This window comes from Dasypus novemcinctus, chromosome 20, assembly GCF_030445035.2.
Source record: "Dasypus novemcinctus isolate mDasNov1 chromosome 20, mDasNov1.1.hap2, whole genome shotgun sequence".
Classification (NCBI taxonomy): domain Eukaryota; kingdom Metazoa; phylum Chordata; class Mammalia; order Cingulata; family Dasypodidae; genus Dasypus; species Dasypus novemcinctus.
The window spans coordinates 41,856,380-41,882,837 of record NC_080692.1 but is presented as its reverse complement, the minus strand read 5'-3'; the positions used below and the strand labels follow the sequence as shown (position 1 = coordinate 41,882,837).

Below are 26,458 nucleotides of genomic sequence, written 5' to 3'. Positions count from 1 at the left end.
TGCAGTAAATTATTCTCCATTTGTATATACTTGCCATATCCCTAGTGAAAATGAGTCATCAAAGCACCATTTATTAAATGGTCATTTCTCTATAATTCTATGGAGATAATAACCATTAAAATTTTAAATTTAAAGAATGTTTAAAACTAAAATGTTATGGAGGGAAGACCTTCCTGTGGTTACTCAAGTAGATAAATCATACCATACCACCCACAAGTCCAGCCTGCTCTGCATGAACAGGTGCGTGGCGCGTGCCCTTGTCACACATGCACCCTGTAAGTGACATGTCTATCTGCACACCTTAAACATGCCTCGGACCAAGCCTCCTGCCGTATCAGGAGAGAGAACCATTTGCAGCAAGCCTCGGCCAGATTTTCTCACTAAATTCTTTCGTTTCAGATCATATCATTACCTTTTTTCAAAAACTAAGTTGTGTTAACATGTAATGGGTCTGTTCTTGTTATTGTTAAATAAATAAACATATATTTAAAATATTTCTCAGGTTTAAATTTCTAAGATCAAATATCAATAGCTATAACCCACACAAGCAAGAGCTCCCTGGGGAATCGCAGCAGTTTTTAGGACTGTAAAAGGGTGCTGAGATTAAAAGTTTGAGAAATGCTGTGTGGGTTCTATTACCTTTTGGGTAAATTGAGGCTTGGCATTACCCAGCCAGGACAGCAGCACAGCTGGCCAGGGTGGGGTCTGAGTGTGTGTATGTGTGTGTGTGTGTGTGTGCAAGCCTTGCGGGCCCGGCCTGCCTGTGAGTGTGCAAGAGCACAGCAAATGGAGGCTGTGGAAATTAATCACGGTAGGCCAGTGCACAGGGCCCTGCAGGTTTGACTTGATGCAACTCCAAGACCCTTACGAGGTAGGTACTATCATTATCCCCATTGGCAGGTGAGGAAATTGAGACACAAAGAGGATGGGGATGTTCAGTAATGACAGTGTAAACAGCTGGGCACAACTAATAGACAGAAACCCTGTCTTTATCTAGAAGAGGAATATTCCCATCTGGGATGGAAAAATTAAGGAAGGTAGTGCTATGGGTTAAACCATGTCCCCTCAAAAGAGATGGTCAAGGCCCAAGTCCTGGTCCCATGAAGGCAACCTTTTTGGAAATAGGGTTTTGAAAATGTGACTAGTGAGGATGGGTGGGCCTAGTGCAGGACGATGGCTGTCCTAAGGAGGGGAGGACTGGTGGGCACAGACACCCGGGAGAATGCTGTGTGCACGGTGAGGCAGACACTGCAGTTGGGGCCAATGGCCGAGGAACCCCCAAGGTTAGCACAGACCTCCGGAAGTTAGGAGGAGACCAGGAAGCCTTCTCCCCTCCAGGTTTCAGACTCTACACTCCCGAACCGTGAGACAATATGATTCTGTTGTGCTAAGCCAGGCAGTTTATGGTACTTTTTTACAGCAGCCTTGGGAATCTAAACCAGGTGGGATGATACAAAATAGAGCAAGTCAGAGTAAATAGACAAACCACAGCAACTCCCACTGTTTGATCTAGAGGAATATTTCATTTCAACTGTACCCACAAATTTTTAAAATCTATTTTTCATGTTTAAAAAGATATTTAGATTACATAAATGTTGCATAAAAATATAGGGGATTCCCATATGCCCCACTCCCCACACCTCCCAAATTTTCCCACATTAACAACATCCTTCATTAGTGTGGTCCATTCTTTAAAATTGATGAACACATTTTGGAGCATTGCCACTAAGCATGGATTAGAGTTTACATTGCAGGTTACACTCTCTCCCTCACAATTTTGTCGGTTATGGCAAGATATGTAATGTACTGTATCTGCCATTGTAATGTCATTCAGGACAATTCCCAAGTCCTCAAAATACCCCCATATTTCACCTGTTTTTCCCTCTCCCTCCCCTCAGAACTTCTAGTGGCCACTGCCTCCACATCAATAATATAATTTCTTCCATTGCTAGAATCACAATAATTCTATAGTAGACCACCAATAAGTTTACTTTAGTCCATACTTCATTCCCCAGTCTTGAGGATCCTGGGATGTGATATCCACTCCACCTCTAATTGAGAGGGGGCTTAGATCCCATGAGGCAGATGAATGGGACCCTCTTGCTTGCAGTTGCAGACTCTTTTGGTTCCTTGGGATGGTTGTTGTCCGTCATCGTCTCCTTGTTAGTTGTCCTGGGTGAATCCAATGACTTACTCAGTAGGTGTTGCAATTCCATTGAGATTCAGGGCCCAGTTGGCACATGGATAGCCCAAAGATTTTAATCTTTTGGATGTACACCTGCCAACCATAGTTCTAATTATATGTTTAAAAAAGGGTCAGAAGAGTCATGTGTAGAGAAACTACAACAGAATCCAACTCTGTCACACAGGGGAGCATAAATTCCAAAGTAGGGCCTGCTGGCAAGGCATCAAACTCCTGAGGTATCTGCCCTGACTATAGTGTCTGGATGTTTCTAGAGCCCTCATGAGCCCCATTATTTGAGGTAGTATTTACTTTGGCAGTCAATGAGATCCTGCTGAAATGTGCATAAAAGTAACCTCTGGAATGACCTCCTGACTCACTTTGAAGTTTCTTAGCCATATAAACTCATTTGTCTTTACCCTTTCCCCCTTTTGGTCAAGGTCTTTTTCCAGTTGCATTGCTAGTTGTTGCTTGTTAATAATCTCTTGGTGACAGAGGCTCATCTCTGGGAGTCATGTCCCACACTGGGGGGAAGGCAATGCATTTATATGCTGAGTTTGGCATAGAGAGAGGCCACATTTGAGCAACAAGGAGGTTCTCAGGAGGTAATTCTTAGGCACCCTATAATAATGGGCTAAGTTTCAATTTTAAGAGTAAAGGTTCATAAGTACAGTCATCAGTATTAAGGGCCCATCAACAGGCCATCCTCCTTCACTAGTGACTGCCCTTGTACTCAGAGGATTCTTGTTGTTCCATTAGAGAATGTGGCAGAGTTCCCCAGGATGGGAATTCAACATTCTTTTGGTTATTGTGTGAATCTCCACCCACCATGACAATGCCCCATGGGCAACTGAACACATTTATATGCCTTATATGTATGCCCAGGTGACCCTCTTCCCATGTATCCCACGTCACTGATACCCACACAAATGATCCTTCCCTGTCACAGTTTTGACCCTTTTGTGATCTAAAACTTCAAAAATGAAGCCAACAAAATTGCCAATTACAATAATAAAATGAAATAATGATAGTTTTAAAAATAAGAAATCAAATATAAAAACATTTTAAAAAATGAAAAAAGATTTGGAATAAAAAATAATGAAAAAATACTTTTTAAGTGTTTTGGCATTATGTCTTTCATAACTGTAAGATGTCTTGCCTTGTATGTATAGTGACATTTTCTTCTATTTATTCTCCCAGTGTCTTGCTTTTTTCATTTTGTCTTCAAAGTTTTAGCTTACAGAAAAGTCATGTACAGAATATAGGGTATTCCCATATACCCACATCCTCCCCCTTTTCCCCCTTCCCTATTAATAACATTTTCATGTGGATGGTACATTTGTTACAATTCATGTACAAATATTGAAACACAGCTACTAACCATGGTCAATGGTTTATATTACAGGTTACATTTTGGACTTTTATGTCTTAGGTTTTAATGTGGCCTGTATCCATCATTGCAAGATCGTGTAGAACACTTCCATCACCCCCAAAATGTCCCATGTTCCATCTATTCTATTTCTCCCTCCCCTTCCTCTTGGGACCTATGGCAACCACCAGGCTTCACTCCTTAAAGATCAAGATTCATAATTACTGCAACAACATTGAGGGCTTGACATACTGCTCTGTTTTCCCCTATTAGGCATTGCCTATGCTTTCAAGAGACTCCCCCTCTATTTGAGAACATAGCAGGACTCCCCAGGATGGGACTCTAACACCTTCCCACTTATTATGTGGGCCTCCACCCACTGATACAACCCATTATGACAAGATGAACTCCCACACACTCCCTAGAAACCTGCCCCTGGTATGCCCTATCCTGCATGTCCCCCATATCCAACACCCTAAACCAGTAACCCTCCCCTGCCATGTTGCAGAAAGAATATCCCCAACGTTTTAACCATGCACCTGCCAAGTCCCATCCCCCAACCCTCCCCCTAGTTCCATGGACAATCCAACCCACCCTCCCCACTCTACCCCCCTTGACAATCCAGCACCACCCAGCCCGAAAGTATCACTACACCACTGTCATGCCCCTCCACCGCACCACTACAAAATTACACCTTTTCATAGATTTTGCCCTTATGGGCAATGACTCACAAACATCTCCTCCCTTTCTAACTCTTCTAAACCTATCTTCCAGGCTCTAGCTCCATGAATCTGCTCAATTTGCTTAATTCATGAGTGAGGTCATGTAATATTTTTCCTTCAGTACCTGGCTTGCTTCACTCAACCTAAGTTCTTCAAGATTCATCCATGTTATCCTGTGTGCTAATACTGCATTCCTTCTTACAGCTAAGCAATATTCCATTTTATGTATATACCAGAATTTGTTTATCCATTCTTCTGTTGATTAGCATTTAGGTTGATTCCAACTTTTGGCAATAGTGACTAATGCTGCTATGAATATTAGTGTGCCTATATCTGTTCATGTCCCTGTTCATGTCCAGTGGAAATGCTGGCTCATATGGCAGTTCTACAGTTAGCTTTCTGAGGAACTTCTAAACTGTCCTCCATAGTGGCTCACCATTCTACATTCCCACCAGCAGTGGACAAGGGTTTCCATTCCTCCACATCCTCTCCAAAATTTGTAGTCCTCTGTTTTTTTAATAGCCACCAGTCTAATAGTATATACAAATATTGATACTTGATCTGCCTCTGTCCAGTTTATGTAAGGATCTAAACAAATGTAAAGTTTGTAGAAATTCTCATCAAGCTATGTAGTGTAGAGGTAATAAATAAGAACATATTGTGTGTGTTCAGAAAGTAATGAAATTGTGCACTTAGGATTATCTTCCAGATTACTCAGTTTAGAAGGACTTTCAACTTGTCAGTTTACCTTCTTAATATCAAGTACACTATTTTTGAGTGTCTTTGAGTGTCTTGTTTTTTCTAGTATGGATTCTTCATCCTATCAGTTCAAAATCATAAAATGTATTAAGCTAATTGTTGGCAATGTGTTTGAATATACTTATGAAATTATGTTAATATTATCCTAGTTATTGGCATTTTTATGAATAAAAAAAGGCAAAGTTTCTGTTCCATCACATGGGAAACTGAAGAAATTTTTCAGAAGCACACCATAAGTATGGGTTTTGCAAATGACTAGAGATAATCTTAATGATAAAACTTCAGAAAAACCAGATACTTCCTTCATGAAAGGAAAGCCAGAAAAGGATGCTTCCCAAACTCCCCTTGTAGTTAGTTGACTTGAGGGTATTATGAAATAGAATTGGCCATAGTTTACTTTCCTTCCTAAGAGTTTGTGCATGTAAGTATGTTTAAGAAGCCAAGAACCAGCAATCTGTTTGCAAAAAGAATGTCACCAAGCTGCCCTCCAGCTTTTACCAGGATCACTCATCATACTATGTCTGGCAGCAACCTCAGCAGGGGTGTCTGTGTTTACTAATCTTGGCAAGGAGCTGGCACCAGAGCTAAGCTGAGGCCTGCTCAATAGAACACATGCAACTCTCAAAGCTGATGCTAGTTTTGTTTAGCTTGGAAAGTCAACAAATCAAAGCCTCTCACATTTCTACCACTAGCAGCATAAGCAAAGATGAATAGCTCCAATCTCTGTTCCTCTGTAAAATCTGATTAATAATAGACTATTAAAGAAAATGCAATCTTCATTTTTTTTAAAAAAAGAGTATTTTGAAATTCTAAAGGTGAGCACTATAGGAATATTATTCATTAGCATTCCAATTTTCTCAACCCTATTTCATTTCCATGAATAGATGTGCTTCAGAAAAGAGGTCCACTGTGAAACCAGCATTGTGAAGTCTTTGAGATTCAATAGCACCAGGAAAACAAAAATTCTATGAAACAACTGGAAAACACTATAAGACATTTGATAAAAGTGACTAGGCTTGTGATACAGACCAAATACTATAGGAGTTTGGAGAAGAAAAGTTAATTCAGACTAGAGCAACTTGGATTACAGAATTGAGAGAGGAAGAGGGAGAGAGAGAGAAAGAGAAGGAGAAAGGGGGAGGAGAGGAAGAGAAGGAGGAAGGGAGGGAGGGAGGAAAGAAAAAGAGAAAGGAGAAAAGCTCTGAAACTTGGCAAAGCCATATTGCAGTAACGTAAAACATTTCGTATAATTCTTTCTTTCCAGATATCATGTGCCAGGAAAAAGGTCTCCTTTGTCTTCAACTGTGTTCTCTTCTGAAATTGAATTTATGCTCAGTCACTTGAGCCCTGCATGTAAAAGATTTCATATCAATATTTTACTCCTGAGAAAATATCTCAGAGCCCATGAAAGTCACACATATCCAGTATCACCAGAAATTGGAGAACCAGAACACAGGACACTATGTCAAGCACAGAATTTTCTTCCTCTACACTAATCCTTCTTTTCTTCCTCTGAAGATTTCCACAAACACAGCCTCCCATGATAAAATCAGGAACTTTGGACTCTGCATTTATGCAGGAGATATGTTTCCCTAAATGCAAACATAGAAATGGCTCCTTAAACATAAACAACTGCATGCAAAGATGAATTATTTTTAAAGAAAAGTGTAAAACAAACAAATAAAAAAACACATAAAAAGAAAAAAGACTTAGGAAACTGTTTTCCAAAACAAGGAAGACAAAAATATCTCAGAGTAGTAACTGACATGGAAGATTTTCATAATTTTGGGCACTGGTTCTAAAAAATATATTTTACTCTAATACCTAAAAACATGTATAAATATTAACTTTCTAATGAAAACCTAGTAGTCTTTCTTTTCAAAATATATAAACAAATTATTGAAGATAAAACATGGTCAAATGATGTTTACAACATTCTGGTGATATTTTAACAAAATCTTTTCAATGAAAAGTACCTACATGAAAACCATCTTGGATTTGTTGAGATGTGGGGTAATGCTAAGGAGAAAGTCTGGAGTTTCACAAAAAATTTACAAAGCTTTCTGGGAGTTAATTTGGCACAATTTAAGTTTCTTTGGTTATCTCAGGATGATTAAAAAAGATGTAACTCAAATAAATGACTTTAACCTTATCTTATACTTGCCACTATGCCAAAAAGAGAGAGAGAGAGAGAGAGAGAGAATATCAATATAACTAAAGGGCTGGGGAATGAAATAGTGAAAATTGGAAGTGAGTTTGGGTACTGAATGTCAATCAATTTGAGGAGCTGCAGTTGCAAAGTCAGAATCTAATCATCTTATTGACTTTCTCTGGATTGAACAAGTGAGTGGCAGAATTCCTTCCCAATTTTCTGCTGCCTCACATCAGGATCCCTGCAAGAAAAGAATGTGCATATGTAGTTCTTAGGGCCTTGGGTTCTTAAATATGTGGACCTTGGATTTCTACAGGCATTAGTGATAGTCCTTGGATTGCTCTCCACGTTCTAGAGGACCCTTGTTGGTTCTGGTCATTACCTCTAATATCTTTAAACATATGCTATAGAAAACATTAATGAATAGGTCCTGTAAGTATTATACGATATCTACACAAATTGTTTCACCCATAGGAAAAAATTTGTTATACTAGATGTATGATGCCAAAAATGGAAAGTAACACAGTCATGAAGAGTAATTATGCAGATTTACTGCATTGGTCATATGAATAAGACATGAGTAAATAAGATGTGATCCCTTTTGTAACTCACAATTTGGGGGCAACAACTTCAGAAGAGTGATATAAATCATAACAGATTTATGTTCAAAGCACTGGCCCAGCAAGGAGATTACAGTGCCTTGCAGAAAGAGTACTTATTTCAAAATAGACCCAGGAGGGGACAGGTAATACAAGGATATGAAGCAGCATGTACAAGCACACAGAGACATGGCAGAGCAGTTGGGTTTCCAGTACTTCGTGTGGTTCAGAAGGCCTGGTGCATGGAGTAGAGCACAGGCAGGTGAGAGTCAGGAAAAGAGAACCAGTCAGATCTGTAATTTGGAGAGCGAACTTGAGGCACCTTAAAGAATGATTTAGTTGGGCTAAGAGATCATTGCAATTTAGGACTATCTACTGGAAAAACCAGCAGACATGTTCTAGAGCTGACTACGTAGACAACAGTGGCAGATGTTACTAGCTACCTACACAATATGTTTTCCCTTTTATCATTACCTACAGAATTACAATTTTAATTGGTATGGCAATGTCCCAAATTAAAAATGTCCATCACCCTCAGAGAGTCACTCAAAGCCAAAGTCATATGACAATAGTTCTGTCCAATAAGATATAAGGGCAAGTCTATTGGGTTGAGCTTCTGTAAAACCTATACTCAGTTCAAACATGGTTCTCCCTTCAACCTTACCCTGTCTTTCTGCCTGAAACATTAACATGAGACCTATAGGTGGAAAAACCATCTTGTGAGCTTCAGGACAAAACTATACACAAAGGACATAGCATGGAAAATAAAAGGAACCTGGGCTCTTGATGGTTGCCTCAAGCCATTGTACCACTGTATCTCCAGATTTCTTTTATATGTGAAAAATAAATTCTGTTTAGTCAGGCATGGTGTCAGATTTCTATCAGCCAAAAATAATACTGACTCAGCAACAAAGGAAATTTTACTGGCAAAAGTAAGGCAGATAAACTATGTTTTAAAAAAAAAAAACAAACTGAACGAGCAGAGGGGAGACTCTGCTTCAAGAGAGGGAATAAGACAGAAAGGATCCCCTAAACTTTGCATTGTGGTTTATACCTCCAGATGACTTCCAACCTTTCTCTTTATCAATCTCATCATATGTCGATTTTTAAAAAGTTTAAACCCATGACCTAATTTCTCCATTTTCCCACCCCTCCTCACCATTTTTTTTTTTTATTATTTCTTTGGATCGATGCAGGATTAGACATAAGCCATGCTTGAGAGTTACAGATGACCTCCAGTGAAACTGGAAAGCACTAGCAAATAAATACACAGAGTGTTTGGAGGGTTCCCCTGGCATTCTAAGCAATCACTTAACCTTGTCAACAGACAGCTTTTAAAAGAGTAACTATCAGAGCAAGTATCACCAAAATATCTTATTGTGGCAAATTGGTTTTTGTAAAAGTGACATTGAGAGCTGTATTCACTGGATTTTTTCACAGGAAAGCAAGAACAGATTGAATGTAAGTATCACAGAGTGGGCAACACCATCACCAAATCCTCAAGACTGGGGAATGAACAATGGACTAAAGTAGACTTGTTATTCTACAATAGTAGACATTGTTATTCTACAATAGTAGACATTATTCTTGCAATGGAAGAACTCTTTATCATTGATGGAAAGGCAGTGGCCACCAGAAGTTCTGAGGGATGGGAGAGGAAAGAATAGGTGTAATATGGGGGCATTTTGGGGGCACTGGATTTGTTCTGCATGACATTGCAGTGATGAATACAAGCCAATGTATATTTTGTCATAATCTACAAAACTGGGTGGGACAGACTCTAAACTATAATATAAACTGTAGCCCATGGATAGTAGCAATGCTTCAATAAGGGCTCATCAATTGTAACAAATGTACCACACTAATGAGAGATGTCGTTAATGCGGGAAAATGTGGGAGGGGAGTGGGGCATTTGGGAACACCTTATATTGTTTTATGTAGCATTTATATAATCTAAATCTTCTTTAAAAATGAAAAATTAATTAAAAATAAATAAGATAAAATAAATTTAAAACAGAAAAAAATCCCCTAGGAACCCAAATTATATTTTAAAGTGTGCCAGACCTGGCAAGTTAGGCTTTGGAACTCAAACACAGAGGATAGGTCACATCTCTTCCTGGCAACATGTGTATTTCCCATTAGCATTTCTGAGATTCTAACATTACATGGAGGCTAACATGTGGTTCTCAGTCACTCCATTTCTCCACACATAACAGGAACTGTTCTGATTATATGTGGACTAATGCTGACACATTGTGTTGTTCCAACTAAGCAATTCCAAACATTCACATCTGAACCCAACCATTGTTACCACTCTGGCTGCCAGATGAGGAACTGTCTCCTCTGTAGCAGCGTGAAAACCTTGATTAAAGTAGATGAAAGGCATCATATTTACTTCATCATTCTTATGTCCAATAGAGTACTGGCTATTGATTACAACTAGCATCCAGTTGGAAAGAATAACCATTACTATGGGAAAAGTTCTAAAAGCTCAATTGAGCAAACACGCAATACAGCTTAGCTCATTGATTTTAACTAATGATTGGTTGGCCTGACCTAAATGGACAAACCTTTTATGACATTACCAACTTTCATTGTGTTCCAACAGTCAATAATACCACTTCTGAGATGTTGGAATTCTCTTGGAGCAGGATGATAAACAATAAGAGTTTTTTCTATATAATATTGCAAAAGATGAGGCTTCATGCATAATATCTTTTACCTCTACCCAGCTGCGTGCTGCTTTGATTTATCCCACATGCTAGAGAAAGGCAAGACAAAAAGCAAAACCACATATGTTTATGCATCCTTTCATTTATACCTGCATAATTAACTCAGTGATCCAAATACACATTTAAAAATAAGATTTACTAGGAATACCATTAGTCAAGATCTATCAAAGCTCAACCTTTGTAATGATCAAAAATGAAAAGTCTTATATTGAATCAGGGTGGTAGAATTTTCACAGGTGATATTAAAGGAGAGAATGGGGGAAAATAAAGAAGAATCATTTTCTTATACCAAAAGCTGTGGAACCTAGTAGTTTCCAAACATACATCCTGCAAAGATCAGAAAGTTGACATTAGTGTATACTCAACTATATTGGAAAATAAGATGTTGCTGTAATGGACACAGGGTCTTTGGTGGTACTTATTTTAGAACTGGTAAGGCTTGCTGTCTAAGTCAGAGCTGCCATGATAATTACCATACTGGGTTGGCTTAAACAACAGGAATTTATTAACTCATGCTTAAAGGCAGAAGTCTAAAACAAAATGGTGGTAAGACCATGCTTTATTCCCACAGCTGGGAGCATTCTGGTGATGGCAACCCTCCATCACATGATAATGTCCATGTTCTCCCCTTGTGGCTTTCTCTGATTTCTGGCTTCTACATCTTTGGCTTCTCTTGCTGACTGCAACATCCAAATTTCTCTGCTTTATAAGGCCTCCAGAAATACAGATGAATACCCACCCTGGTTTAATTTGGCCACACTTTAACCTTAACGAATAATAGTATCTTCAAAAGGTCCTCTTTACAAATGGTTCACACTCACAGGAATACATATTAAGAACGGGAACATGTCTTTTGTTGGGGTACATTCAATCTACCATATGTGCCAAAAATTTTACATTCAAGTTCAGCTCTTACTGATTGGTAGTATTTACCTGGAACATTGTATTGAGAAAAGTATGGAAGTGGAGTTCAAGGTCAGAAGGAAAGAATGCCTGCCATGAATGGGAAAAGGTGGAAAAACCCTATTATGCCACTCTGTCTATGGTGCAAGCTCTTCAAATCAACTGTAATTTAAATATATAAATCACAGTTCCTTTTCTCTTACCTAAAACCACATAAATGAAGTTTTAAGAGGATTTACAGATTCTAGATTTTTTTTTTACTATCTCCCCTACTACAGATTCTGGAGCTTTCCTTCCATACCACTACTTTCCATACCAGCAGATCTGTCTTCTTCTGTAATCATTGTCCATGGCTCTTTCCCCAAAATGAGGCTCTACTAAAGGTAAGAAAACAAACAAAAGTCCATTTATAGACTAACTAGAACAGAAATATCTAGTGTCTAACATTTATTAGAATAAAATGGGGAAAGGGATACTAAGGTATAGATAATACAACTTGGACAATCAGCTATTTTTCAAATGCTGGCTTAAATTATATTTAACATCACTTGCCACCCTGTGACACTTAAACACCAAGGTACACTCACCAACTCAACATTCAAAAGAAGACAGAGTAATCAGCAAGATCTTCCAGATGACTAACACGAGTAGGAATCATGGAAATGTCTGAAGTGAGCCAAGAGTTTGAATTCAGAGGAAAGACAAGTTCATTAATTCATCAACAACTTATTGATACCTACTGCATGCAAGACAGCTTATAATGAAGAAAGAGTACAAGGTTGATATAATTTCAACTTCTGTTCTCAATCTCAAGAATCTCAGGTTTGATAGGGGAGAAAATAGCTGGTTAGAAAATGAATGAAATGCACCTGAACCTTTCCTCACCATCTTCCCTTCCTCCCCTTCCCAGCAACAGACCTACTGTGTGGTAGCACAGAGAGGAGAGTCAAGGGAGCACATGAAGACTTACAGCAGTGTGCCCACAGGCACCTGAGGAAGTAGGAAAAGGTTAGCTGATAAAAAACAATGTGGCTGGTGACCTTTTACAAAGTAGGATAAACAGAGAGGTCACTTAGATGTGGAAATGGAGTTGATAGGAGTGGTTGAGAAATTGTTTCTACTGAATAAAGTAAATCATTGAGGCTAATGAGAGTCAAATTTGTCACTGTTGAAGAATTCAATTACACACATAGAAAGGAGGCAATCTAGAAAGAACTCTGAAGTAGTCTTAAAAAATGGACATACTTGTTATTTCTAAAATTATCAATTATTATTTCATTTTCTTATTAATTGCATTTGATCATTTTGTTGGCTTCATTTTTGAAGAAGTTTTGGATCACAGAATGGTTACAATGGTGGCAGGGGAGGATCATTGGTACAGGGTGTCAGTGATAGGGAATGAATGGGAGAAGATCCACCTTGGGCATATGAATGTGTTCAAGTGTTTATGGGGTATTGTCACAGTGGGTGGAGTCTCATACAATAACCAAAAGAATATCAAATTCCCATCCTGGGGAGCTCTGCCACATTCTCTAATGGGACAGCATAAATTCCCTCAAGTACAGGGCCAGTGAGGAGAAAGGAGGACAGACCATTGATGGGCCCTTGACATTGATGACTGTACTTATGAAACTTTACTGTTGAAGTTGAAACTTAGCCTAGTTATAGGGTGCCTAAGAGTTACCCCCTGAGAGCCTCCTTGTTGCTCAAATGTGGCCTCTCTCTAAATAAGCCAAACTCAGCATATACATGCATTACCTTCCCTACAGCATGGGACATGATTCCCAAGGATGAGCCTCCCTGGCACCAAGTGATTACTAACAAGCACCAACTAGCAATGCAACTGGAAAGAAACCTTGACCAAAAGGGGGAAAGGGTAAAGACAAATAAGTTTATATGGCTAAGAAAGTTCAAAATGAATTGGGAGGCAGTGGACTTGGCCCAGTGATTAGGGCGTCCATCTACCAAATGGGAGGTCTGCAGTTCAAACCCTGGGCCTCCTTGACCCATGTGGAGCTGGCCTATGTGCAGTGCTGATGTGCGCAAGGAGTGCCATGCCACACAGGGCATCCCCTGCTTAAGGGAGCCCCATGCACAAGGAGTGCACCCCGTGAGGAGAGCGCCCCATAAGGAGAGCCACCCAGTGTGAAAGAAAGTGCAGCCCACCCAGGAATGGTGCCGCACACACTGAGAGCTGACACAACAAGATGACGCAACAACAAAAGAAAAGAAACACAGATTCCCATGCCGCTGACAACAACGGAAGCAGACAAAGAAGATGCAGCAAATAGACACAGAGAACAGACAACTGGGGTGCGTGGGGGGGGGGGAGGGAGGAGGGGAGAGAAATAAATAAATAAATCTTTTTTAAAAATTTAATTGGGAGGTCACTCCAGAGGTTATTCTTATGCACGTCTCAGCAGGATCTCAATGATTGCTGAAGTAAATATTGTCCCAAATAGCTGGGCTCCTGAGGGTTCTAGAAAGATCAAGATGCTATAGGCACGGCAAACAGCTCAGTGGGCCCTACTCTGGAATTTATGCTCCCCAATGTGACAGTTTTGGACTCAGTTGTGGTTTCCCTTCTATTTGAACCTATAGTTAGTACTAGAGTTGATAGGTGTATGGCCAAGAGACTTAAAATCTTTGGGCTGTCCTTGTGCCACTTGGGCCCTGAATCCCTGAATCTCAACAGAGTTGCAACACCTACTCTCCAGTTCATTGGACTCACCCAGGACAACTAACAACACTGTTACAATGGGGACTTCAGGGTGTGGGTAAAGTCTGGTTGACAACAGCATATGAGCATAATCTTGGGATGTATCCCCACAAATACTAGTCAAATGCAAAGGAAGAAATGGTGACTTTACAGTGGAGAAGACTGGCAGGCACAAACAAAGAAGCAGGTGAAAGGTTAGCATGGCCACATGTGCTCCTGATGGGTTGTTCGTTTCTGTGCCATTCCTGCCAAGAAAGCATGATTTTGACTTGTGTCCAGTCATGAGGAGACAACGGACAGACCCAGACTGAGCATCATCCTACTGATGGAATGTAGAGCCTGGAATAAAATTGTGAAGGGCATAAAAGATTAAAAAAGAAAAGACCACCAATGACAACCTGTATTCTGAATTGGAGGAACCTAAAGAGATAAAATAACTTAAAACAGCATGTGTGCCTGGATGGGATGCTTAACCAGAAAGGGAAGACACACTTTGAGGACAGCTGGAAAAATGTGAATGGGATCTGTGGATTCGACAGTAGTATTATATCAATGAATTCCTGATCTGGGGGACTGTAGAGTGATTATATAAGAAACTGCTCCTTGTTTGGGGAGAAAACACACTGGAGTATTTAGGGGTAATGGTGCTTCAAAATATTTAGAAAAAGACTAATGACAATGAAGATATAGTTAGAAGAATGAGTGATGGTACAAATGTGGTAAATTGGGGAATCTAGGAAAGGGCGATATAATTGGAATTTGTAAGGTACTTTTAGTTTTCCTGTAAGTCTTAACAAATTATTGAATCTTTTTTTATTAAAGGAATGTGACAAGGACATTTTGCCCCCTACAGAGGAAAAATCCCAGCCCACAAACCCAAATAATGTAATTTTCTTGATTTTTCTCTTACTTAACTGAATCTCTCATTCAACCTCTGTCTGCTACGGTAGCTGAAACAATATCTTTCAATTAAGTGACCCCACACATACTCCTCTTCAGGGTATTTTATCTAAATTCTGGAGCCTACTAATTTCCAGAGAAGTCAAGAGAAGGAGGAGAGATGATAGCCCTCCACGTCTGAACCTGCAGGTGCCCACTAGGCATTGCTGTCTCCATCCAGTCCCCTATCAGCATTCTGTGCAGGTATCTGAGAAAACATTCATCATCCTCCACCCATAGCTCCTTCCGATTTTGCAGCTCCTGCTACCCTTGTGTGTGACACCTTGGCATTGCATAACTCCCTCTTCCCCACAAAAAAAGATACACAACCCAGTATAAAGGACGGAGGGATTCCTGAACTGATTGAGATTAAGTTTCTACCACCTTAGGAGAATGGGGGCACAAAATAAAAATTCAACTAGGTTTTTTAAAAATTAAAATAACCTTTCTGCATACCTGAGTTTGTGATGTGGCAGCAGAAAGTGTGGGGAGGAGGGTAGAGTTGCTTCCTGGCTTTCGAATATCAAAATCAGGGGCTTATGAGACCAGATAGGACCCATGGCTTATATTAAAACATTTTAGGGACAAACTTCCTAAGTAAGAGTGAGTCCCTTTCTTCACCCCCACCCCCAAGACAAGAAAAGGATTCCCTGGAGTGAGGAGAATGAAAAGATCCAGAAGGAAAACGGTAGGGCTTTGCTGGGACATAGGAAAAGAAGCCCTGTACTCCATTTTTCTCGCTCATGCAGAGAAGTAGCAAACGCCCAGATCTTGCTGTGGGTTCTAAACCAAAGAGAACTTACATCTCATTTCACCTGCTGTCTTGAGGAGGGAGCACCCACAAAAGGAGGTTACCTGGTAGGTGTAGGCCAGTGGAGCGCATCCGTGGCTGAACCCTGAAATCACCTGGGAACTATACCCACACTCAGGCTCTCACCAGGGCGGGGTTCCCAACCTTCAGTATCAGAATCACCTGGAAGTCTGCTTCCTTTAAGGAAAACAAAAGATTTCAGGATACTCCCCACCCCCCTCACCACCCCAGAGTTCTGATTCAGTAGGTCTAGGGCAGGGCTTCGTAACCAGGGATCTGTGAGTTTGAACTGAAACTCAAAAACAGTATTCTTGTGGGGACGTGCTGGTGTTGGTGTGATCTATTTATTAAGTAATACATACAGAGTGTGGACTTAGTGAGGGATCCATGGTTTTCACCTGACTGGTCAAGGGGTCCGTGGTACAAAAAATGTGAAGAGCCCCTCGTTTAGGGTGTGCGAATTTGAATTTCTACCCAGTGCCCAGGTGAAGCTCTTGGGCCCCAGGTAGCCATAAATGTAAAGCTTCTCAGGTAGTCCTTATTTTCAGCCAGGCTGGAGAAGTGCTGGCCTCAGGAGGTGGTACCTCGAGCTGCAGGCATTCCTGTTTACTGCACGGGAGCAGCAGAAAGCATTGCCCACGTGGGTGCAAGGGTCGCACAGCAGTAGGGAGAGATTTCCTGCCTCTGAACCATGCACTTAGAAACGCCCGTCTCTATGAACACCTGGGGCAATGACAGATCAAGAAGCGGAGCAGGGATCCAGGGTGCAGCAGGTGTTTTGTTGCCAAGTGAGAGCAAAGAGAAGAGCGCCCTCTGTGCCCTTCAGAACCATCAGCACAACCCAGGATGAGAGTGCCGGGACAGTGAGAATCTCTATTTGGCGGAGAAAACTGTTTACCACCCTAACAGAACAGGGACTCGATTTAGAAATTAGATTGAGTTAAAGAAAAAATGTAAAGCTAAAATTCTGGTGAGTGTTTTTTTTTCTTTTAAAGTAGGAGTCAAGGTCATTTTCATGGCTGACGGAGCCAGGGAGGGCATGAGAAGGGTGCTTAAAGTTGAGGTGCTGGGCATGGGAACTGACCAGAGATGGTTAAAAGGGTGATCGACCCAGTTGCAGGCCCAGCTGAAATTGGAAACCATAAATTGGTAGTGGCACCAATTTATACAGTTGTGTGACTTTTCTCCACTGTGCTGGCAGCCACAGGGTACAAACAGAGGGATTGTTTCTATTGATCTAAATTTGGGGGCTGTGGATGGGTATAGCTAAAGGGCAAATCAATAAAATAAAGATCTTGAATGTTAGCCGAGATGTTTAACTGTTAACTCACACTGGAAAAGACGGGCAGCCAATGAGGTTTGAAGAATGTGAAAAATTGGTAGCACACGCATAGAATGTATTACAAAAATGAGAAGTATATGCAAATCCTGTATAGCTGTGTGGAAATAGGTGATGGAACCACAGCTCAAGAATTTAGTCCGCTACAGAGCAAATTAACCACAGTAAACTTACAAGTAGAAGTGAAAAAGATTTTTTCTTAAATTAAAAAAAAAAGCAGTAGGGAGAGTGCTGATGTAGCAGAGCTGTGATTCTGCAACAAAATATTCCTTTCTGAGACAAAACAGCAACTATAAATACATATATCCATGTTATTTTTCCCACCTTGTTAAATTAAAAGACTAATGATTTTTGTATTATTTTAAAAAGTAGTCTAAAATTCAAATAAAGGAGATTTTTAAATCATAACTTGAGAACTCAAATTGTTCTCAAATTATTAACATCATCTGCTTAGTACCAAGCAAGGCATTACCAGGATTGCTATTTGGTGTATTTTTTTCTCAATGTTTTGCATTGATAAATAATTTTATCACACAAAACCAACAAGGCAATTGCCTGCTTGTATATCAGCAAGCTCCATTTTAATAGCCATTTTCTTACCATGAAAAATCCACCGAATTGGCATTAGACCAATAATTATCTGTGGTGAGTCTGAGAATGGAGAATACATGTTTGCCAAAATAGTTACATGATAATGCTAAATCCAATGAGGACATTTCTCATACATGCTTTAAAAAGAAAAAGAAATAGCACAATAGTTTCTGTAGTCTGCCCTGAGAAAATTCCTTTAAAAGGATCTGCTGATCAGATTCTGCAATTTATTTTAAATTGACATTACAGAAATAAGCAAGTGACCCACCAAAATGCCTGGAAGCGCTAAATGAAATTCCAGGGAGAGAATGAAAGCGTTGATCCAGATGGTAGTCAGACAATGTTTGGGAATTCCACAGTCACCCTAATTATGAGTAATGACTGAACTCTGAGAAGTTTGCACATTTAAATCAGATAAGCATCCACGATATTGGATTCTCTCAAACTTTGATGTGTCTTGGGTCATTATTTTTTTCTTGTTTTAATTTGTAATATTTCTATTTTCCAAGCAGATGCGCATGTATGTATACATATATATATAAAACTTATATATGTATACATATATTTAATGGTTCCTTAACAACCTTTAAATCTGTATTTGATTCCATGGCTCACAATAGGAGAAAACTTTCAAAACAATGTATTAGGCATATCATACACACACACACAAATATAGCCAGTTATTTATTCACCAAATATTTTGTGTGAGTTCCTCCTCCTCCTCTCCCTTCTCCACTGTTTTCTTCTCCCTCTCCTTTTTCTTTTATCTTTCTTTTCCTTCTTCTTCTTCTTCTTTTTTTTTTTTTTTTTTTTTTGAGTACATACTATCAGGGCTGTCTAAGGCCCTTAAAGATCTTATAGTTTAGTGGGAAGGAAAAAATACATAAAATATAACTATTACAAAACAGTAATAAGTTATTTTTTAAAAAAAACTTACCAGGTACCATGAGGGCAAATAATGGCTGAAAGAACATGGAGAAGAGGAGGAGGAATGAATTTGCTTCTGACATGGTACTCAATGAAGACTTCTTGGACATGACCTCCAAGACAAGAGGACTTGCCGTAATAATGGTCTAGACAAAGGAACCCGTATATGCACAAGGCCCTACGGAGCAATGAACTTGGGGTGTTCTGGAAGCAAAAGAAGACTGGTGTAGCCGAAGCCTAGCGTGGAAGGCCAGGGCCAGAGAGGGGGCTTGCAGGGCATGCCAAGGGGGCTCAATTTTATTCTAAGTAAAATTAGAAGCCAGTGAAAGGGTGGGAAGTGGAGACTAAAACAATCAGATCAGATCTGCAGTTTTCAAAAGGATCACCAGCTTTCTGTAAGAATGGATGGGAGAAAGACAGGAAGCAGGGAAACAGCTTGGCATTGGTTACTGTCCAGATGAGAGGTCAGGGTGGCCTGAAACAGTGATGGTACTGAAGACATCCTACTGTTTCAACTGTTAGCATATCCTGGTCTATTCTATATTAGGAAAACAGCCGTGTGCTTTTTCCCCCTTTATTGCTTACAGTTCTTTTTCTGTATGTATTTTCAAGAAGAATGGTAGGGAAATTGCACATTGTTTCCCTTGTTTCCAAACAAATTTTTTCTCTCTCCTGAAAATGTAATCTTTCTACAAAGCGTATGTAAGGGATTTAGAAGAATGATCAAGGGAAAGTCAACATTTATCTTCCCCTGAATTGAAAAGAGTCAAATTGTTTTTATAGTGAGAATATTTGCCATTTTTATGAGAAAACTTCCATTTAATACTTATGCAATCTCTTGTCCTATAAACTAGATAGCATTTTATGCAAATAAGCCAAACAGCTCAAAGTAACTGTATAAACTTGGTCCAAACCTAAAAATTAAACTGAAACTTCAAGTTGTTTACTAGAGAAATTTAATTGAAAGTTTGCTAAGCCCTGTTCTTCCTCTGTATCAATGGAAGAATTGGGACTGATATGTCTAAATGGTTCTAGCATTATGATAATATTTATCTATACCTTCCTGAACCATGAGTTAAAGAGGAGAAATTAGCATGTAAGCTCTGCCCATTATTCCTAATACTCTTTAAAACTACCCAAGCATTTATAATTCTTCAATTCAAAGTAAAGTTCCCTATTAATTATTTCTCGGTTTATGATGGGCATCTCATAGCTAGAATATTTTCATTACCAGAAAATAAGTGAAATAAATTCTTTATCATAAATCATCTCTGTACACAGGCCCAAATTATTCAATAATTCTTAAGAACTTGCACTTAGGTATTTGCCTGTCCATTCTGTCCGATCACTGGCAAACCTGCCTGTTGGGTAGTTAGCAATTTATAATACAAAAGAAAGAAAAACATAGGCCTAGTGACAATAATTTGCTAACTTTATATAAAGAGAAGAAACTATTATTTTTCTATGATGAATTAAAATTAATTTTCTTTGGCTTTATTGAGTGGGGGTTGGGGATGGCACTGAAATCTATTTGGGCTGGCAGCCAATCAATACCACTCTAGAAATGGCTCAAACCATTTTATTAATCAACTCAGAGGGTAAACCCCCAATTTCAAATTAGCTTTCAAATCTCTATTCTTCACTTTATATTAGCTGAACTGGGTGGCAATTTACCCCAGACTCCTCCTTCCATTTTTGTTTTCTTTTTCTTTTTCACGCAGTCATTCTTGTAATGAATATTTGAACATCAGTGTGCTGCTTACATAACCTTGAGTGCCAAGCTTCTCAAGGGGAGTTGAGTCAGCGGAGCAGCACCTATCACAGAGGGGAAGGGGAGGAAAGGGCTGCCATGGAGATTTACCCAGCGCGCTCACCCTATGTGAATGTTGCATAAATTAAATTCCATTCATTAGTCTAGTTGTTTTGTCAATGCTATCTCTTCTTTTTGTAAACAGCGGCAGGATTTTGTAATGCCAGAATACCTGGGAAATAAGAAAAGGTGCAATATATGTACTTCTGCAGTGTCTGCAGAAAATCATTTCCCTCTGGCATGAGTGAACAGAAGATAACTGTATCAGGGAGGCTGGCTCCACAGTGTGAGAAAACACTTTGCAGGAGAGTGGGTGAAAGATGTGACAAACATAGGTGGCTGCTGTGATAGACATCCTCACTGCATACACACTATTTCCCCAGATGGAGTCATCTGAAGGTTCTACTCTGCCACTGTCCCCTTACCCAGCATTTCATCCATCTTTACTTAGTTCTTAGATCTGCTCTGCACAGGGTCTATGTCCTGTGGCTTCTTAGCATGTGTTCAGTAAGAATAACACACTCCTGCTGTGACATCAGTCACCAGTTAGCCACCCAGAAAAGAAGTCAGATGACTAACTGCTGGCAACAAATATTAGAATGTCCAAGCTGTTTGCCTACCAGGAGATACCTCTATGCAATCGATTTCTTTGGCTTCAGCATGGCTTTGTGTTTCTTCAAACTGCGTCACTGGGAACCGTGGGCTCTAGATCTGTAAAAGATTAGCACTTCTAACAGAGAGGCAATCAATAACAGTGGGAAACTTCTGCTGCCTTACTTTAGAGCCACAATATCCTGTTGTTTATTCAACATTGTTTATGCTTCTCCTTTATTAAATTTGTGTTCTGAACAGAGACAGGGATACAACAACTGATAATAAATAGCTTTAGATTAAATACCTAATTAGTACACCCCAATTTTTAAATGATTCTCTTTTCCTCGCTAATCAAGCTTCATAATCATCATAATCTTGGATTAATCCCAATTATAAAAGGTATTTTATAATTAATTTTCTTATTTTTACCACTCAGAACAAATGGGAAACAAGAACTTTGTCAGTGGGAAATTTCCCTTCACGTGCCATGATATTAAAATATTGTAAGTAATGTAAGAAATATTTCATTAAGCACCAAGGTGGAATAAGCATAATTTGGCAACAGGACTAAGAAGAGTTCCTCTTAGCAAAAAAAAAAAAAGGCATATTGACCAGGAACTCTTACGAGCACCAACTATAAACTCCTTTCTGATCATAAAACAGTGAAAACATGTAAGTCCTGTCCTCAAGATGTTTGCCACTTAGTAAAGGATACAGAAAACACCTCACAACATGCACAAATCAGCACTTAAAATCATCTCTTTCCACGAGTGCGTCCCCTTGCAATGCTCTAGCTCATAGCAGAGCGACCATCTATTTTAGGTCCTCCAGCCATAAAATCAAGAGGCATCTTTTTCATCTCCCTCTTCCTCAGACCCCACATCCTAGCCAACACCAAGCTTGCTGATCTTATCTCCTAAATACATTTCCACTGGTTTCACCCTAGGTAGCCCACCACCGCCTCTCATATGAAAACTACAAAATAGTCTTCTAACTGGTTGTTTTTGGTTTCTTTGCATCTGTGTTTCCAGCCTTCAAGCTGATCTCCACAACACAGTCGTATTAATCTCTCCAAAATCTTAGTCTCATCCTTTGCTTAAACCTTTTCCCCTGGATACCTAGAGTCCCAAGGCTGGAGTAGCAGAGGCGAATTTGCCAAAAGATAGCATCCACGATCGAAGGTTGACTGTCAAACCAGGAGCGCATTTTCAGCAAGTCTTCATACACATTCCCCTATGCTCCAACCATGCTAGGTTATTGATCTTTTCTGGAATATTCTACAGTCTTGGTGATTCTTTGCTTCTAAATGAACTTTTAACACTTTCCCTAATAAAGTCATACTTACTCTTTTGACGTCTGCTCAGCCTCATAGCCTCTTCAGCTTCCCCTGGCTACATCAAGGCTGGGTTATTTGATCCTTAGTGGTTCCAAAATTTCATGTTTATGCTTTAATTTGCCTTTTTTCACACCAAATGGTGTTTGAATACACACCTATAGTCACCACTAGATTATTTAGGTCTTAAGAGTAAAGATTATTCATTTATGTATTCAAATTTTCAGCAAGTATTTTTGAGTGCCTATTATATGCCAATATATTTATCCCTAGGACACTGCAGTTTCATGTCCTGAATGAGTTACAGGGAGGAAAAAAGGTTTTGTTGCTCTTTGTCTTCTTAAGAAAAAAACGAGGGGACTAATGGTTATTTTATCATCATTCTCCAGCCCCGCCCCCCACTATTTTTTCTTTTCAATCTACGGCATTTAACACAATGCCAGGCACACTTTAGGTATGATGTAAAAATTCTCTAAATGGAAGAAGAATCCCTGGAAAACTTCCTATTTCTCCTAGGCAATCGCCACTCTTCTGTCATATCTTTTGGGAGGCATTTCTCAGCTCCCCCAGAAAATGTTGTCATCCCTTCTTTATACCCCAGAGCAATTTTCTTATACCTGTACAATAGTACACGACTGCATTAAATTTTTCCTCTAGATTATGAGTTTTTTATGTATCCTGCTGTCCCAGCATAATGAAAAAATGTATGCAAGGAAATCTACAATGAAATAGATATCTAACAGTGCACAAGAAAGACCAATTAATTTTGAACTGGAGAATGAGAAGGAAGTGTTTTCTGTTTTTGCGAAAGTGGTACTGGAGTTAAAAGGTTAATAACATGAATAAAACGGATGCGATTTCAGATTCATGTAAGGGAAAGGGACAGTAAAAGGCAGTCCAGACAGAGGGCAGCATAACACACAAGGGTATGAGGAAGCACGGGTTCACGTGGGACAAGAGTTTGAACCACTAGGAAAGGGTGGATGTGGAAATGGTGCAGGAAAGGAGCTTGGAGGCAGATGGTGAAAAGTGAATGCCCTGCTGGGGAGCTTTGGCCATGGGGTTTCGAAATGCAGCATGCTCTAGAAAACTAGAACATGCTAAGGGCTGAATTCAGTGAATGAAAGATGGGAATTTTTTGCTAGATATTGGAGAGAAGATCAATAATGCAGGGTCTTTGCAGAAAGGGGAGATCATGCTGAGAATTTAAAAAAGGAAAGGCGGCTGGGGAGGCGGCCCCAGCAGCAGAGGGGTGGCAGTGCTGGGAGCCGGACAAGGGGCTGAGCGCCTGCACCCCCTCAGGGGGCTGCGTCCTTTACGCCTTCCCGCTGCCTCCCCCTCCCTCTCCCCTGCCCCTTGTCCTGCTTCTGCAGAAGCTTTCAACACTAAACTTACACAGTCTTTGAAACCAAGAGTAGTAGATTTTGGTGAAACATGGAACAAACTTTTAAGGACAGTCAAAGCTGCTGTCACATTGGAATAGGTGAAAGAACAGCTTGGAATGATCCCTTCTCAGATAGCTATGCTTTATGTGTGGTCTGTCCTGAACCCCTTGGAGAAACACTTTACACAGAAACCAATTTTTTTGGAAAATCAAGTTCGGCATTTGTACGAGAGAGTTCTGGAGGCTGAAGAACAAGTACTTGTTATGTATCATAGGTATTGGGAAGAATATAATGTGCTAACTATATGGGCTGTTTATATAGGTATTTTCACACCGTTTATTTAGAAGAATACATTGACAGAAGCTCTCCTTCAGTATAGCTATGGTGGTATAGATATGAATGAACTGCTTGTGGAGATAGCAGAGCTGGCATTGGATATGTGGAGAAATAAAAAATTATCATGGTGGAGAAGACCCAAACCAGAAAGTAGTCCATGGGGTTCTTAACAACTTTGTTGATGTTGAACAGCATAAGAAAAAAATGCCCTTAAAGTTTTATCTGGAAATCTTTGAGTCTCCCTTTCTAACAGAAACAGGAGAGTATTACAAACAAGAAGCTTCAAATTTATTATAAGAATTGAGCTGCTCACAGTATTTTGAAAAGGTTCTGGGTGAGTTAAAAGATGAAGAAATTTGAGGCCAAAAATACTTACATTCAAGTTCATATACTAAAGTGATTCATGAATGTCAGTGAAGACTGGTATCAGGCCACTTACAGTTCATACATGCAGAATGCCATAGTATCATTCAACAGGAGGGAAAAAATGACGTGGCAAATATGAATGTCTTACTTTGTGCTGTGTCCACTGGTTTACCTCATATGATTCAGGAACTGCAAAATCATATCCATGATGAGGGTCTTAGAGCAACGAGTAACCTTACTCAGGAAACTATGCCAACACTATTTGTAGAGACAGTTTTAGAAGTCCTTGGTAAATCTGTTCAACTTATCAGCACCATTTTGAATGATGATCAGCACTTTTTGAGTGAATTGGCTACTGGCCCTTACACCAGTAGTAAATTACAAGGAACCCAAGTCTGTTTGCAAAGCACCTTAACTGCTTGCTAAGTACTGAGACAATTTACTAAAGAAATCAGCAAAATCTACTGAGAAAGTAGAAAAACTTACAAGCTTCATTATTGTTTTCAAATATGGTGATGATAAGGACGTTTTTCAAAAGTTCTATGTAAGCATGCTGGCAAAACACTTAATTCATGGGTAATCTATGTCTACAGAGTCTGAAGAAGCCATGATCAATAAATTAAAGCAAGCTTGTGGTTATGAGTTTACCAAAAAGTTACATCAGATATACACAGATATGAGTGTCAGTGCTGATCTCAACAATAAGTTCAGCAATATTATCAAAGTCAAGACACAGCAATAGTTTTGGGAATTAGTTTTCAAATATCTGTTCTACAGGCTGATGCATGGTCTCTTATGCAGACTCTATCTATATTTGCAGTTCCCTAGGAATTAGAAAAAAGTATACAGATGTTCAAGTTATTTTACAGCCAACATTTCAGTGGAAGGAAACTTACATGGTTATATTATCTTTGTACGGGTGAAATAAAAATGAACTATTTGGGCAAAACATATGTAGCCATGGTCACAACATACCAAATGGTGGTTCTTGTCTTTAACGACAGTGAAACTGTCAGCTATAAAGAGCTTCAAGATAGCACCCAGAAGGATGAAAGCAAACTGACAAAAACAAATCATTACTTAATGTGAAAATGATTAACCATGATTCAGCAAAGAAGACATCTATGCAGAATCTTCATTTTCATTAAACATGAACTTCAGCAGTAAAAGAACAAATTTTAAAATTACAACCCCAATGCAGAAAGACACACCACGGGAATCGGAGCAGATAGAAGTGCTGAAGATGAGGACTGGACAATGTCCCTCCAAGCTGCTATAGCTCCTATTACGAAAGCACGAAAAGTGCTTCGGCATAATGCCCTTATTCAAGAGGTTGATTAGCCAGTCAAGAGCTGGGTTTAATCCAAGTATCAGCCTGATAAGGAAGTGCATTGAAGTTCTGATAGGCAAACAGTATGCCAAACGCAGCCAGACAGATGAACACAGTACATAGCGTGATGTCATTGTCCTCCAGTTGGGGGTGCAAGAAGATCCTCAAGTGGGGGTGTAAGAAGATCATTGCCATCATCATTGGTATGTTCCTGTGGGAAAAAAGCAGACCTGTGCCTCCATCATTTGGTTATTTGACAGTCCCTGTTTTTCTGCTTTTTACGTCACCAATGCCACATCATGAACATCAAAGAAAGTGCCTCTAGATAATTTCAAGCTTATGTCATTATGACATTCCTTAAAACTTTATTAAAAGAATGAGTGAAGTATTGCTGAAATGTGGAAATTTCACTGGGTACCATGGTTTTTCTCCCCCTCATACTTGCAGTTGATGTGTTTGGGTTTTTTAAATGTATTTTAAAGGACATAAAATGTTAAAAACCTAAATATTGCAGTATGACAGATAACCTAATAATTGTATCTACATTAAAATGACAAGCA

The 26,458-nt window shown here is 39.5% G+C and overlaps 1 pseudogene; it reads left to right on the top strand.

Moving 5' to 3' along the window:
• The first annotated feature begins 1,173 nt into the window (after positions 1 to 1,173).
• LOC101434702 (cullin-2 pseudogene) lies at positions 1,174 to 26,021 on the top strand (annotated as a pseudogene).
• The last annotated feature ends 437 nt before the right edge of the window (positions 26,022 to 26,458 follow it).